This window comes from Mustela erminea, chromosome 5 (genome assembly GCF_009829155.1).
Source record: "Mustela erminea isolate mMusErm1 chromosome 5, mMusErm1.Pri, whole genome shotgun sequence".
NCBI classification, from domain to species: domain Eukaryota; kingdom Metazoa; phylum Chordata; class Mammalia; order Carnivora; family Mustelidae; genus Mustela; species Mustela erminea.
In genome coordinates, this window is record NC_045618.1 from 116901717 (window position 1) to 116914643 (window position 12927).

The 12927-nt window shown below is 52.9% G+C and overlaps 1 protein-coding gene and 1 long non-coding RNA gene across 3 annotated transcripts in view; one reads left to right on the plus strand and one right to left on the minus strand.

Moving 5' to 3' along the window:
* Positions 1-12927, minus strand: part of RIN3 (Ras and Rab interactor 3) — a 114016-nt gene that overhangs the window by 92949 nt on the left and 8140 nt on the right. The window lies entirely within an intron of this gene.
* On the plus strand, positions 5648-8268 carry LOC116591604. The gene is made up of 3 exons (XR_004286064.1): positions 5648-5837; positions 6255-6637; positions 8198-8268. It is a non-coding gene; the product is annotated as an uncharacterized LOC116591604 (long non-coding RNA).

Below are 12927 nucleotides of genomic sequence, written 5' to 3' on the forward strand. Positions count from 1 at the left end.
AAGATACTGGTAACTCGAATTGCAACAGGCTGATACCCAGCTTAAGCACGGAACTTCTGCACACAAATAAGGAAGAAACAAGACAAACAGAAGCAAACAGAAAAAATGAACAAGATGCTTGAACTTCCCACGGAGGACTTCCCAAGCATCCACAAGTGCAGGAAGGTTCCCCACAGCATGAAGAATCTAGGAATCTGGGAAGAAAACTCCAAGAGCCCACAAGAAGGGCTGTGATGAGGAAGACCTGCATTACTGAGGCCCAGGAGGATACGGCAGAACGAGGGCCTCCTGCTCTGTCCATGAGAGTATAAACTGGTCCAACACTGGTGGTTCATCCCGAGATTAGGTGACTTCTTTCTCTTTCCTTACCCTGTCTGTACACCCTCATGAAAATCAGAAAACAAGAAGCGAACACTTCAGGGGTTTAATAAAAGTACAGGAATGGACGCCCAGGAGCGAGTCCTCCCAGAAGACCATGTGCTCATCTGTGTCTCTCTGTCACAGACAAGATGGCACCACGTGTGGGGACTCGACAGATCACCCCAGTCCCTCCCTTGGCCGCACCTCAGCCACCCGAGACAAACAAGGGGAAGGGCTTCTGTTCCTAGGGACGGACCTGACCCCACCCTCCCCTCACCCATGGCCCTCTTACCTCCTTCTCATCTGGAACACATGGGAGATGTCACCCTCCTACCCACTGGGCCCAGGAGCTGGGCAGGCCAGGTGCAATTCAGTGGGAAGAAAGGCAGATCCCCCGACATACGTAACTCAAAACAGGTCCAAAGGAACCAGTCTGATTCCAAAAGCGATTTTCCAGCCAGGAGAGTTTTCCCAGCTTCCGGTGTGGTCAGTGCTATGCCAAAGAACGGTGGAAGATGACGGGAAGGTTCTGTGCCTGTCCTGTCCAGTGTGGTCACCATTAGTGGCCTGTGGCTAGGGGACACCTGAAGTGTGGCCGGTGAGACTGTTACTTCATTTTATTTTTTTTTATGTATTTTTTTAAAGATTTATTTATCTATTTTGTTGGGGGAGGGGGAGGATGAGCACCAGGGGGAGGGGTAGAGAGAGAGGGAGACAGAGTCCCAAGCTGATGCCACACTGAGCATGGAGCCCGAAGTGGGGCTCGATCTCACGGCCCTGAGACCACGGCCTAAGCCAAAACCAAAAGTCGGACGCCCAACCGACGGCACTATCCAGGCGCCCATGTTACTTTATTTTAATTAATTTAATTTGTGAAATAGCTCTATGAGGCCAAGGTTCTGGACAACACAGGTCTAGACTTTTACCTGGTTTAAATCTTTTCAGTGCACGTGAATTCATGTACCATGTGGGGGATCTGTTTCCAATTAGAAGGAAGAAAGAAGATTAAAAAGAAGAATTACATGCACGTCCGGTTTTATTACCATCTGCCATTACTCTGTTCAGAAAGCTCTTCGAGGGGAAGATTCTGCTCTTGGTCACCTCGTTCCCATGTTTAAGGGCCCCTCCTCTACAGACCTGTCTGCAGGTCTGGCTTTGCTCACAGATCCGAGCCCCCACGGCCTGCCCCCCTTCCCCAGGCTTCTACAAAGCTCCCAGAGTCCTTGCCCACCTTTCTGCTGCCTTGTCCTTCCCAGCGGAGGCCCCAGCTCAGAAAACAGGGCTCAGATGGCTCTGGGAAGGTGGGTCCTTTGCCCCTGCCAGCCTTCTTACTTCCAGGAGCACCCGCACCACGTGGTAGCCCATGTGTCCCACTGTGACCTGGCCTCTGGCCCTGCCTCCTGCTTACTCAGTGCTCCCCATCATGCCGCGGGGGGAAAAAGGAAGGAGAGTGCAGTGCTCCCTTCCCCCACCTGACACTGGGGCTGGGGAGGGAGAGGCAAGGGGGGACAGCAGCAGCCCACAATGGTCATGGCTCAACCCAGGAGAGACAAAGGGCCTCTGTGCCCTCACACCCCTCCTGCTGGATCTCTGCGGGAATTTCTCTTTTTCCCCTGCCTGACCAAAATCCACTCTGAGTCTGGCTTTTCAGTGTTGGTAAAATGACAGTGAGAGCGGCACTGGTCCTACAACGCACCGGGAGGACAGGACGGACTACTTTATCTGGAGCTTAATGAGGGCTCGATGAACAGTCGCTGGTGACATTACTCATCCTGGACAGCCCAGTGGTGCAGAAAATGCTTTGCCCGGGAAAGGGAGATGGGGTCTGCTCCAGGCTCTCCTACAGGCTTGCTGTGTGACCTTGCACAAGTGTCTGTCCTTCTCTGGGCCTCCATTCACTCAGTAGTGCAATAAGTGGAAGACTATCCCTGCCCTACACTACTTCAGGGGGTTGCTGGAAGGGTGAGCCGTGATCACCCTTGAGGACATGCTTCGACAAAGTGAACCCCATTTCTAAGCTGGAAGTGGGGTCTGGCATGGAGCCAACCCAGGGCTCTGGGGCCATATACGATGCCGATGGTCGCCTTCCCTCGGGGCTCTGGCAGAGCAGGGGGCAGCTGTGGGCTGCGGACAACGGGCCCAGACAGCACCTTGCAGGAAACTCTGGCAGCCTCACGCTCCTTCCACCCCTGGTGACACTGAGTCACCCTGCAACCCACCCAACAGTTGTCGTGACCACATTTCCTCTACTGGGGGATGAGCAAGTCATGTGAACAAGCCAGCTTCACTCGTCCTCGGGCTTCTTGGCACCTGCCGCCTCCTGGGCCCAGGCCCACCTTGCAACACAAATGGGAAGCCCCGCTCCCTGCCTGAAATCCCACCCTTCGGGCGGCACCTCACTTAGGCTTTTGTTCTCTGCAACCAGCGGGGCCCACCTGTCCTTGTCAGACTTTACAGTGTGCACAATCCCCAATGCTTTAGCATGAGGGAAGTCATCAGCGCCGAGTCCTCCAGAGCAGGAGGCTGGGGGAAGCCCAGGACGCGGGTCCTTGACTTCAGGGGCTGCAGGGTGCACAAGGAGCTATAGGGAGCCGTCCTGAGGCCTGACAGGCACCTGCCAACCCACCCAGGTTAGACTGTCTCTCCATGACTCCAGGATCGGGTCCCAGGGTGGGACTGTGCCAGAGGACGACAAGGGAGACACTAGTCAGTGGGACCGGGCTTGCCTATGGGGACAGGGCCGAATCAGGGAGGGGGCAAGGAGGTCACCCTTCAGAGGGGCTCCGAAAGCAGGGGAGGGTCCACACCACACCTGGCTCTAGGAGATGCAGCAAGGTCCCGGAACCTTGGGATGCAAGGAGCTCAGGGACTCAGGATGATGGCTCTGGACTCAGACAGTGCTGGATCCAGATCCGGGCTCTCCCACTGACTGCTGAGAGCTCGGATCAAGTCACGTTATTCCTGAACGCTGGGCACTGTAACCCCAGCCTCCTAGGGCTGTGATCAGGAACTCAAAAAAACAAAAACAAAAACAAAAAAACTCTCAGCGAAGGGGCCTGATGTACGCCTTCCAGACATAATGGCTATAATTATTAGGGACACGTCTATGAATGCCAAGAATTCTCCCTTTTTACTTGCTTTGAATGATATGCTGCTCCCTGATAAGATCCTTTTCTTTTACAAGATTGACTGATATTAGAGAGACAGAGAGAGAGAGAGAGAGAGAGAGCAGGCGTGCACGTGTGTGGAGAGGGAGAGAGAGAATCTCCAGCAGACCCCCACTAAGCGCAGAGCCCACCTCGGGGCTTCATCTCACAACCCTGAGATCATGACCCCAGTCAAAACCAAGAGTCAGACGCCTAAACGACTGAGCCACCCAGGCGCCTCTGCAAAGATTCTTCTATCCAAATCACAGGATACGAAACACTAACACAGACCACTCCCCTTCCTGGAAACCTTCCAAGTCTTCAATTTTGTTGGAGGGGAGAGGACCAAGGGGGTGGGAGTAGACAGAAGGAGAGGGCCAATCCCAAGGACCTGTGCATTTGAGGGACAGACCATACACAAAATAGGGACTTGTTAATCCCACCGAGTGCCGACGGTCCAGGGGAGAGATGCGGGGCCAATTTCTCTGCACAATGTAGCTATAATCAGTTCTCATTTTCTGTGGTTGTTCTGTTCTATAAAGTCACCATGAGCACTGAGTTAGCGAATACCGAACCACTCTGTCCAGGGGAAACGCGGGGTTGGGTGAGGTTCCTGTGAGCCGCTGGTCACAACATTTTGTCAACTGATTAACATGTAACCTTCCTTTTTTTGTTTTTTGTTTTGTTCTTATTAAAGATTTTACCATTTGTCTGACAGAGAGAGACAGCGAGAGAGGGAACACACAAGCAGGGGCAGTAGGAGAGGGAAGCAGGCTTCCTGCTGAGCAGAGAGTCCCAGGCAGGGCTTGATCGCAGATCCCTGCAATCATGACCAGATCTGAAGGCAGATGCTTAACGACTGGGCCGCCCAGGCGCCCTGATACATAACCTTCCTTAAGCGCCTTTCTTTTTAAAGACACTTCACTTAGTATATATTCTCAACGCACGAATATTGAACTCACAGCCAACAGCGCATATACCTCGCCTGAAAGAAGCTTCTCGAACACTCGCATTTTCTTGCAAGGCCCTCACGGTGTTCTTGCATTTTGGAGCGCTAGAAAGCACTTTAGCTCTGTGGTTGGGGGACACTGTAAACAGTGAAATCACCAACAAATTGCACAGAAAATGGGAAAACCATGGCACCCAACAGACCAGGACAAGGGCCTCGTTAGAAGGGTAAGCACTGAAACAAGAAGGCAGCGTCTCACTTGATCTGGCCTCAGGTGGCAATGTGTGCATCAGGGGAATCCCAATTTATCGCCACTCTGAGCACGACTGCAAATGACTTCCGAGGTGCTACGATTTGAGGGTTACGAATAACTTTAAGTGGGAGAATGGAAACAGGGACTCTGTGAGTCCTGACGGCTGACTGCAAATGCTCCTTCATTAGGCCTGGCACCGGTCATGACGTGGACGTGAACACTGGTCTCAGAGCAAGGGTCTCCCACAGACCCTGGGAGGCGTCTGAACAAGGACCCACCGCACCTCTCCCTGCGGAGCCCAAGCCAGGCACCTGCACCCCTCCAACTGGACAGCCCACGCGGCTGCCGGGTCAGCTCTTGTCAAAGGCGGAGGATGGGTCTGGGAGGACAACAGGAGGATGAGATTTGCGGCAACTACAGGGGAGCCTCTGCCAGCCCGCAATCCTGGGAGTGCACCCAGAGTCACTCACCTGGGCCTCGCAGGTCACCTGCCATCTTTTTTTTTTTTTTTTTTAAGAGAGGAAGAGGGAGGAGCAGAGGGAGAGAGAGAACCTGAAGCAGGCTCCAGGCCCTGTGTCCGGCTCCACACAGGGCTTGATCCCATGACCCTGCGATCATGGCCTGAGCTGAAACCAAGAGTCAGATGCTTGACGGAGCCGCTCAGGCACCCCTCACAGGTGTGTCTTTACGAAGTTACTACTGTGTGTGGCCGCCATGCTGCCGTCATTCTGCACAGAGCTCACACACCATGGGGCTTTGCACCTCCACATGGGGTGAGCAGAGGTGGCGACACCCAGAGAGGTAAAGGAGGCAGCTCATGTTGTCCCAGCAAGTCAGGGCAGACCTGGGGCAGGGCCCAGATGACAGGGTCATCCACGGCCTCACAGAGCCACAAGAGGCACCACAGACTGGCTTGTTGCCAAAGGGGTGAGTGGAGCAGACAAGAGCGTGTGGAGCTGAGGCCCCTCAGAAGGCCACTGACAGGGTTCGGGTTTCTTGAACACCTTCTACGGGTCAGACTTGGTCCAAGTTCCTGACAGGTAGTAACTCACACGACCCAACAATGGGTCTGTGAACTGGGAGCCATTAGCATCCCCGTTCTACAGATGAGCAAACAGGCGGAGAGAACGTGAGTCCTGGCAGTTTGCTCCAGGGTCCACACCCCTCCCTACCCCGTTACACTAGTGCACCCCCCCACCCCCGTCAGCTCCTCAGGTCCAGACTGTCCCACTGAGCTACAGCAGCTGTCCTGCCCCGGGGAAGGCAGAGGGCAGGCCTCCACACCGGCACAGCGGCCTCTACAACGGCACGGCACCCACCCTGGCCACCCCCAGGCCCCATCCACTCTACTCTCCAGTGGGCCCACTTCTCCCCACCCCTGCTGCCAAGATACTTGTCCAGGCCACCATCACTGCTCGCCTAGACCTCTGCTGTCACCTCCTTTTGGTCTCCCCGCATGTCCTTCTTCACGTGGCAGCTGCCATATGCAAGCTGGCCCACGGAGTTCCCTACCCAAAACCTATACCCTTTATGCCTATGTTGGCAGGGGCTTTATGTGTCATTGCCCAAAACTGGAACGACCCAAATGTGCTGCTGTGGGTGAATGGGTAAACAACGGGGACACGTCCAAAGCCATGAGATCCTCTCAGCAATGAAAACGAACACGGTACTGAGACACAGCCACAGCTGGATCGCAGACGCCTTCAGTTAAGTGAAAGAAGCCAGACTCACAGGGCAGCGTGCATGTGACATTCTCTAAAAGGCAGAACATAAGGACCCAGGAGAAATGAGTGACTGGGGAGCAGGCTGACTACAAGAGGGCACCGAGGAATTTTACACAGTGACAGCCCATTCCATATCGTAGTTGGGGTGGCAGTGACCCAGGCCAACTATGTGTGACAAAGCATATGGAAATGGACACAAAAGAAGGTGAATTTTACCCTACATAAATTTTAGTTCATTGTGGGTTGAACTGTGTCCCCGCAAAAGATATGCTGAAGTCCTTACTGCCAGCACCTCCAAGTGTGACCTTATTTGGAAAGAAGGTTGTTGGAGATGTAATGAGTTGAGATGAGGTCATCCTGGAGCAGGCTGGGACCAAATCCAGCAGGACCGGTCTCCTTGGAAGAGGAGACTAGACAGGGACAGACACACGGGGAGCAGAGGCTGGCAGGCAGCTTATAAGCCCAGGACTCAACGGGAACTTCCTGGGGCCCCTGAAGCTGGGGAGAGCAAGAAGGGGTCTACCCAGTCTCAGAGGGAGCGTGGCCCCTCTGGTAGGGGCCTGGAAGCTAGGGTAGGACTCCTGGCTTCCAGAATCATGACAGAATCGATCTCTCTTGCTTTAAACCCCCTAGCCTGCACTACTTTGTTACAGCAGCCCTAGGAAATGAATACACAGTTCAGTTTTTTAAACAGGGAACACACTCATCTCTTCAGGACAAGCCAAAGGGCCCCTGCTGTCTGGTCCCTCTCCTGCACACCCCACTCCATCTGGATGGAGTGCAAATGGGGGTCACGCTGAGCCCGTGGCGCCCTCTGAGCACGGCCATGCTGGCTCCTTCCCTCCGTGTTTACCTGGGAAACTCCCACACATCACTTGGCATGGCTCTGCCTTCCCTGAGAAAGCTCTCCCAGACACCCTTGTGTCTGAGCAGGACACCCCTCAGTCAGCAGGGGCCCCAGAGCTCTAGGTGACATCCCACATCCTGTAGGCACAGCCCTGCACATCCCTCCTGTGTCCCCACAAGACCCTCTGGATGAGCCATCGGGCCACTGCTGGACCAGCGCTGGGCTCCAGGACACGGTACTGGGAGGGCATCAAAGGGCTCAGAGCAGCCCGGGCCCTGCAAAAGTGGGGTCAGAGGCTAAGCCGGGCATGCCTGTGGGCCTCTGGTTTCTCCAGCCCCAGCTCTACTCTTCAGGCCTAGCACCCAAAGGGGGCCCCGATGGCTTGTCCAGTCACCCCCTTATAATACTGGTTCACCGCCCTCCCAAGCTGCTGGCTTCCCGGTGGCCCCCTTCCCTCTCCCAGATACCTTCTGCCCCGGTCAACCTCCCCTTACCTCTCTCCTTGTATTAACCTGCTGCATAGTCACTCAACAAACATTTCTCAATATGCCCTGAGCTGGACACTCTTCCCCACTCTTGCTCAGCACTTGTGCTCTGGGAGCTGAGTACCGGCCAGCAGCGTGCTGGGCTGACAATGACACCTGCCAAGGGGAATCCCTCTTTCTGCCCTTGGGAGCTTATAGTCTACCGGGGCCACGGACTGAGAGCACACTGTGACAGGTGCAAGGAGCAAGGGTGTTGACGGGTCTACTGCCATCCAGGGTCCCTGCCAGCCTGTGTGGTTCCTCTGTGCACATTAGAATGTGGTGTCCTTCCTCCCCATGAATGCAGGCAACCCCCACCCACCCACCCATGGCTTGACATCATACATGCCTGGGCAAGAGAATGAAATTTCAGCCCCATTGGTTTCTCTCTCAGCCAGGTGCCTCTGTGCAGTGAACAACCCGCACAACTGTATGCAACAGCCCTAGGGGCTGGACAGCCCAGAAGATTTCTTGCAGGAGCTGGAGGTGGGGCCTGTGTGCTCTGAGGCAGGAAAGGCCTCACATTTTCCAGAGGCTGGAGGGAGAGGCAGCCAGTGAAGACTGATGTGCCAGTCTCCCCTGCCCCCATCTCTGATGCCTCATGCAAAAGTGTGGCCTAGGAACCTTCATGGAGTCTCGGAAAGAGCCCGGGTCCAGCTGTGAGGCCTCAGGACCATCCCTGCCCCTCACTGTGCCACAGAATCATCTGTAAGCAGGGGCTGGATTGGGAGGTGCCAGGGAAACACTGAGTTCTGACATTTGACCATGCTAGCGGCAGGGATGGGGGCTGCTCTGGCCTGTAAAAAGAAGACCCAACGGTCTTTCAAATCCTTTCCAGGACCACTTGCTTGCCTGTCAAGGTGGCCCACCGCACTCCATCCCAGGCCACACGTAGGACCTCCCAGACCCAGCCCTGAGTGCCTCCTCATGCCCAGGGGGCAGTCCTGGGTTGTGCAGGGCAGCTCAGAGCAGGCTCTTAGAGGCTGCGAATAAGCCTAGGGTATTCTCAGGAGGAGATGTCAAAACCAAGCCCTTTCAGGACAAACCTATCCCAAAGCCAGGCAGAGAGGTTAAAGTGATCACTCCAGGCCTCCAGTGACCAGTGTTCAGCACAAACCCAGCCTGGTGCCCAAGAAGTGCTCAATAAAGAGGCAGTGAAGAGGGCACATGGGTGGAGTCCAACTCTCGATCTTGGCTCAGGTCTTGATCTCAGGGTCCTGAATTCAAGCCCCAAGGCAGGCTCCACGCTGGCTGAGTGTGGAGCCTACTTAAAAAAAGAAAGAGGGGGTGGGGAGGTCCTGGGTGGCTCAGTTGGTTAAAAGTCTGACTCTTGATTTCGACTCAGGTCATGAATCTCAGGGTCCTGGGATGGAGCCCTGAGTCAGGCTCCCTGCTCAGCAGAAAATCTGCTTCTTCCTCTGCCTCTGCCCCTCCCTCTGCTTGCAAACACTCTCTACAGTGAATAAATAAATCTTTAAAAAAAAAAAAAAGAAGAGGTGGGGAATGGATGAATGGACGGATGGATGGATGGACAGTGGCAGCCAGCAAGGACACAGGCACTGCTCAGACTGGGCCCAGCCTTTCTGGTGCTGGAGTGACAGAAGACTCCTTCTCAGAAGGAGCTGCAGAGGGTCAGCACAGGGAGGGTTAACCTGCAAGAGATTCTCTATGGCAGAGATGGGGAAACTGAGACTGAAAGAAGAGACGCGGTTGGTCAGCAAAGTTCTGCCCTATAACAAGTCTGCAGCTTCTGGTGAAATCTAAAGCTCATAAAAGACCCAAGATGGAGAAAGTGTTTGCAATCTAGTCTTCCAAATAAGAGCCTGGGTCGACACAAAACTCTCTTTTCTCTCTCCTCCTCTCCCTCCTTCCAACCTCTATTAGGAATGAAGACCTGCAGGCAGCCCTGCCAAACAGCTTTATTACTGTTGACTTAATCTGGTACTATGTGACAGGAAAGAAAACTTTTTATGTTAGTTGGGATTAAGTCTGTCTGTGTCTGAAAATCTAAAGGAACAGTGATTTAAATAAGACAGATAGGTATTCCTCTGTCATATAAAAGTCCAAGTCAGTAGTCTGGGGTGGAATGATGCTCCAACATGTCTAGGAACCTCCATTCTCAGTTCACCTCAGAGTCCAACATGGCTGCTTCAACTCCACCCATCACATCTGCATTCCAGCCAACAGGAAAGAGGAAAGGAGAGTAAGGCATGCCCCTTCTCTTTAAGGATATCTCCAAGCAAATTAAACTCCCCACTTAAATTTCACCATCTTGAACTTAATCACGTGGCCACACGTAGCTTCAAGGAAACTGGGAAGTGTTCAGCTAAAATTTTCACCCAATTAAAATTCAGGGGCCAATCAACAGGCTCTGCTTTACCCTTGAATTCGAGTACTCCAGGATAGTGATACTTCTCAAGGAAATGGTCCTCCAACTCTAGACCCTCCTCCAACTCTAGAACCACAGAAGTTTCCAGGAGCTTCATTTAAATAGAGGGAATGACAAAGAAGCTGACACAAGTCAACTCCAACCAATAAAATGGTCATTATATGATAAGGCCATCCGAGATGGTATGTGGGTAATGTATGTCCATAGCATAGCATATAAAAAGGCATATAAGGAACACTCAGTGTGAAGAGGCACACAGACTAAAACACACATACACACAGATCAAAACTGGGCCCACAGACCGAAATCAAGTAAACAGGCACTCAGACTGGGTGTAGCTTCAAAGATAGAAATATGTTTGATGCTTTAAATGTTGCTATTTTGGTGTGTCGGTGTGTGACCTTTTTTAGGTATATAACAGACTTTGGAAGGGAAATCAATAGTGCACAAGTGCACACGTGCACACACCCCCTCTATGGATACGTGTAATAACTCCCAACTAATCTCAGCCCACATAGCTAAGAACCAACATCCTCTCGTGGAATGGTGACAACAACCCTGGGAGGCAGGGATCCCTCCCTGCTCTATGTGGCACAGAAGAAGGAGAAAGATGTCCTGGCAGGTACAGGATTTGTCTAGGGTTGCCCTGCTCTAAGTGGTGGTTTTCCCCACCGTGGTTAAATCCAAACTCTTCCATCTGTTGCCAAGCGGGCCCGAAGTCCCTTTCTAGGTTCACTACACACAGAACTCTTCCTTGCTGCCCCCAGATGAGGCTCTTGAGGGCTCCCCCACACAATTGTCCTTCCCCACCTTCCTGCTTTGTGCTTTTGCTCGATCTGGGATGCCCTTCTCTGCAAATGCCCTATTTCAGCCGTTAAAATCCTACTCATCCTTCAAAACTCAATCCAGATGCCGCCTTTGCCAGAAAGTCCTCCCTGTTCATCATAAGCCAGGTGTAACAGAACACAGGCATAATTTTATATAGTGCCCTGTGATTTAATTATGTGCATATTTCTCTTATTGTCTGTAACAGATAAACTGGAAACTCCTAGATGTTCAACGAATGGATTGATGGATAGATTATTGAATGGGCGGATAGATGGATGGGCGAATGAACAAGTGTTTGGACAGGTGGATGGGAGGATGGATGGATGGATGGATGGTTGGAGGATGGATGGATGGAGGATGGATGGAGGATGGATGGATGAATGAATGGATGGAGGATGGATGGATGGATAGATGGATGGATAGATGGATGGATGGAGGATGGATGGAGGATGGATGGATGAATGGATGGATGGAGGATGGATGAATGGAGGATGGATGGATGGATGGATGGATGGAGGATGGATGGATGGATAGATGGATGGAGGATGGATGGAGGATGGATGGATGGATGGATGGAGGATGGATGGATGGATGGAGGATGGATGGAGGATGGATGGATGGATGGATGGAGGATGGATGGATGGATGGAGGATGGATGGATGGAGGATGGATGGAGGATGGATGGATGGATGGAGGATGGATGGAGGATGGATGGAGGATGGATGGATGGATAGATGGATGGAGGATGGATGGATGGATGGAGGATGGATGGAGGATGGATGGAGGATGGATGGATGGATAGATGGATGGAGGATGGATGGATGGATGGAGGATGGATGGATGGAGGATGGATGGAGGATGGATGGATGGAGGATGGATGGATGGAGGATGGATGGAGGATGGAGGATGGATGGAGGATTGATGGATGGAGGATGGATGGATGGAGGATGGATGGATGGATGGATGGATGGAGGATGGATGGATGGATGGATAGATGGATGGAGGATGGATGGAGGATGGATGGATGGATGGATGGAGGATGGATGGATGGATGGAGGATGGATGGAGGATGGATGGATGGATGGATGGAGGATGGATGGATGGATGGAGGATGGATGGATGGAGGATGGATGGAGGATGGATGGAGGATGGATGGATGGATAGATGGATGGAGGATGGATGGATGGATGGAGGATGGATGGAGGATGGATGGAGGATGGATGGATGGATAGATGGATGGAGGATGGATGGATGGATGGAGGATGGATGGATGGAGGATGGATGGAGGATGGATGGATGGAGGATGGATGGATGGAGGATGGATGGAGGATGGAGGATGGATGGAGGATGGATGGATGGAGGATGGATGGATGGAGGATGGATGGATGGATGGATAGATGGATGGAGGATGGATGGAGGATGGATGGATGGATGGATGGAGGATGGATGGATGGATGGAGGATGGATGGAGGATGGATGGATGGATGGATGGAGGATGGATGGATGGATGGAGGATGGATGGATGGAGGATGGATGGATAGATGGATGGATGGAGGATGGATGGATGGAGGATGGATGGATGGAGGATGGATGGATGGAGGATGGATGGATGGATGGATGGAGGATGGATGGATGGATGGAGGATGGATGGATGGAGGATGGATGGAGGATGGATGGATGGAGGATGGATGGATGGAGGATGGATGGAGGATGGAGGATGGATGGAGGATGGATGGATGGAGGATGGAGGATGGATGGAGGATGGATGGAGGATGGATGGATGGATAGATGGATGGAGGATGGATGGATGGATGGAGGATGGATGGATGGAGGATGGATGGATGGAGGATGGATGGATGGAGGATGGATGGATGGATGGATGGATAGATGGATGGAGGATGGATGGA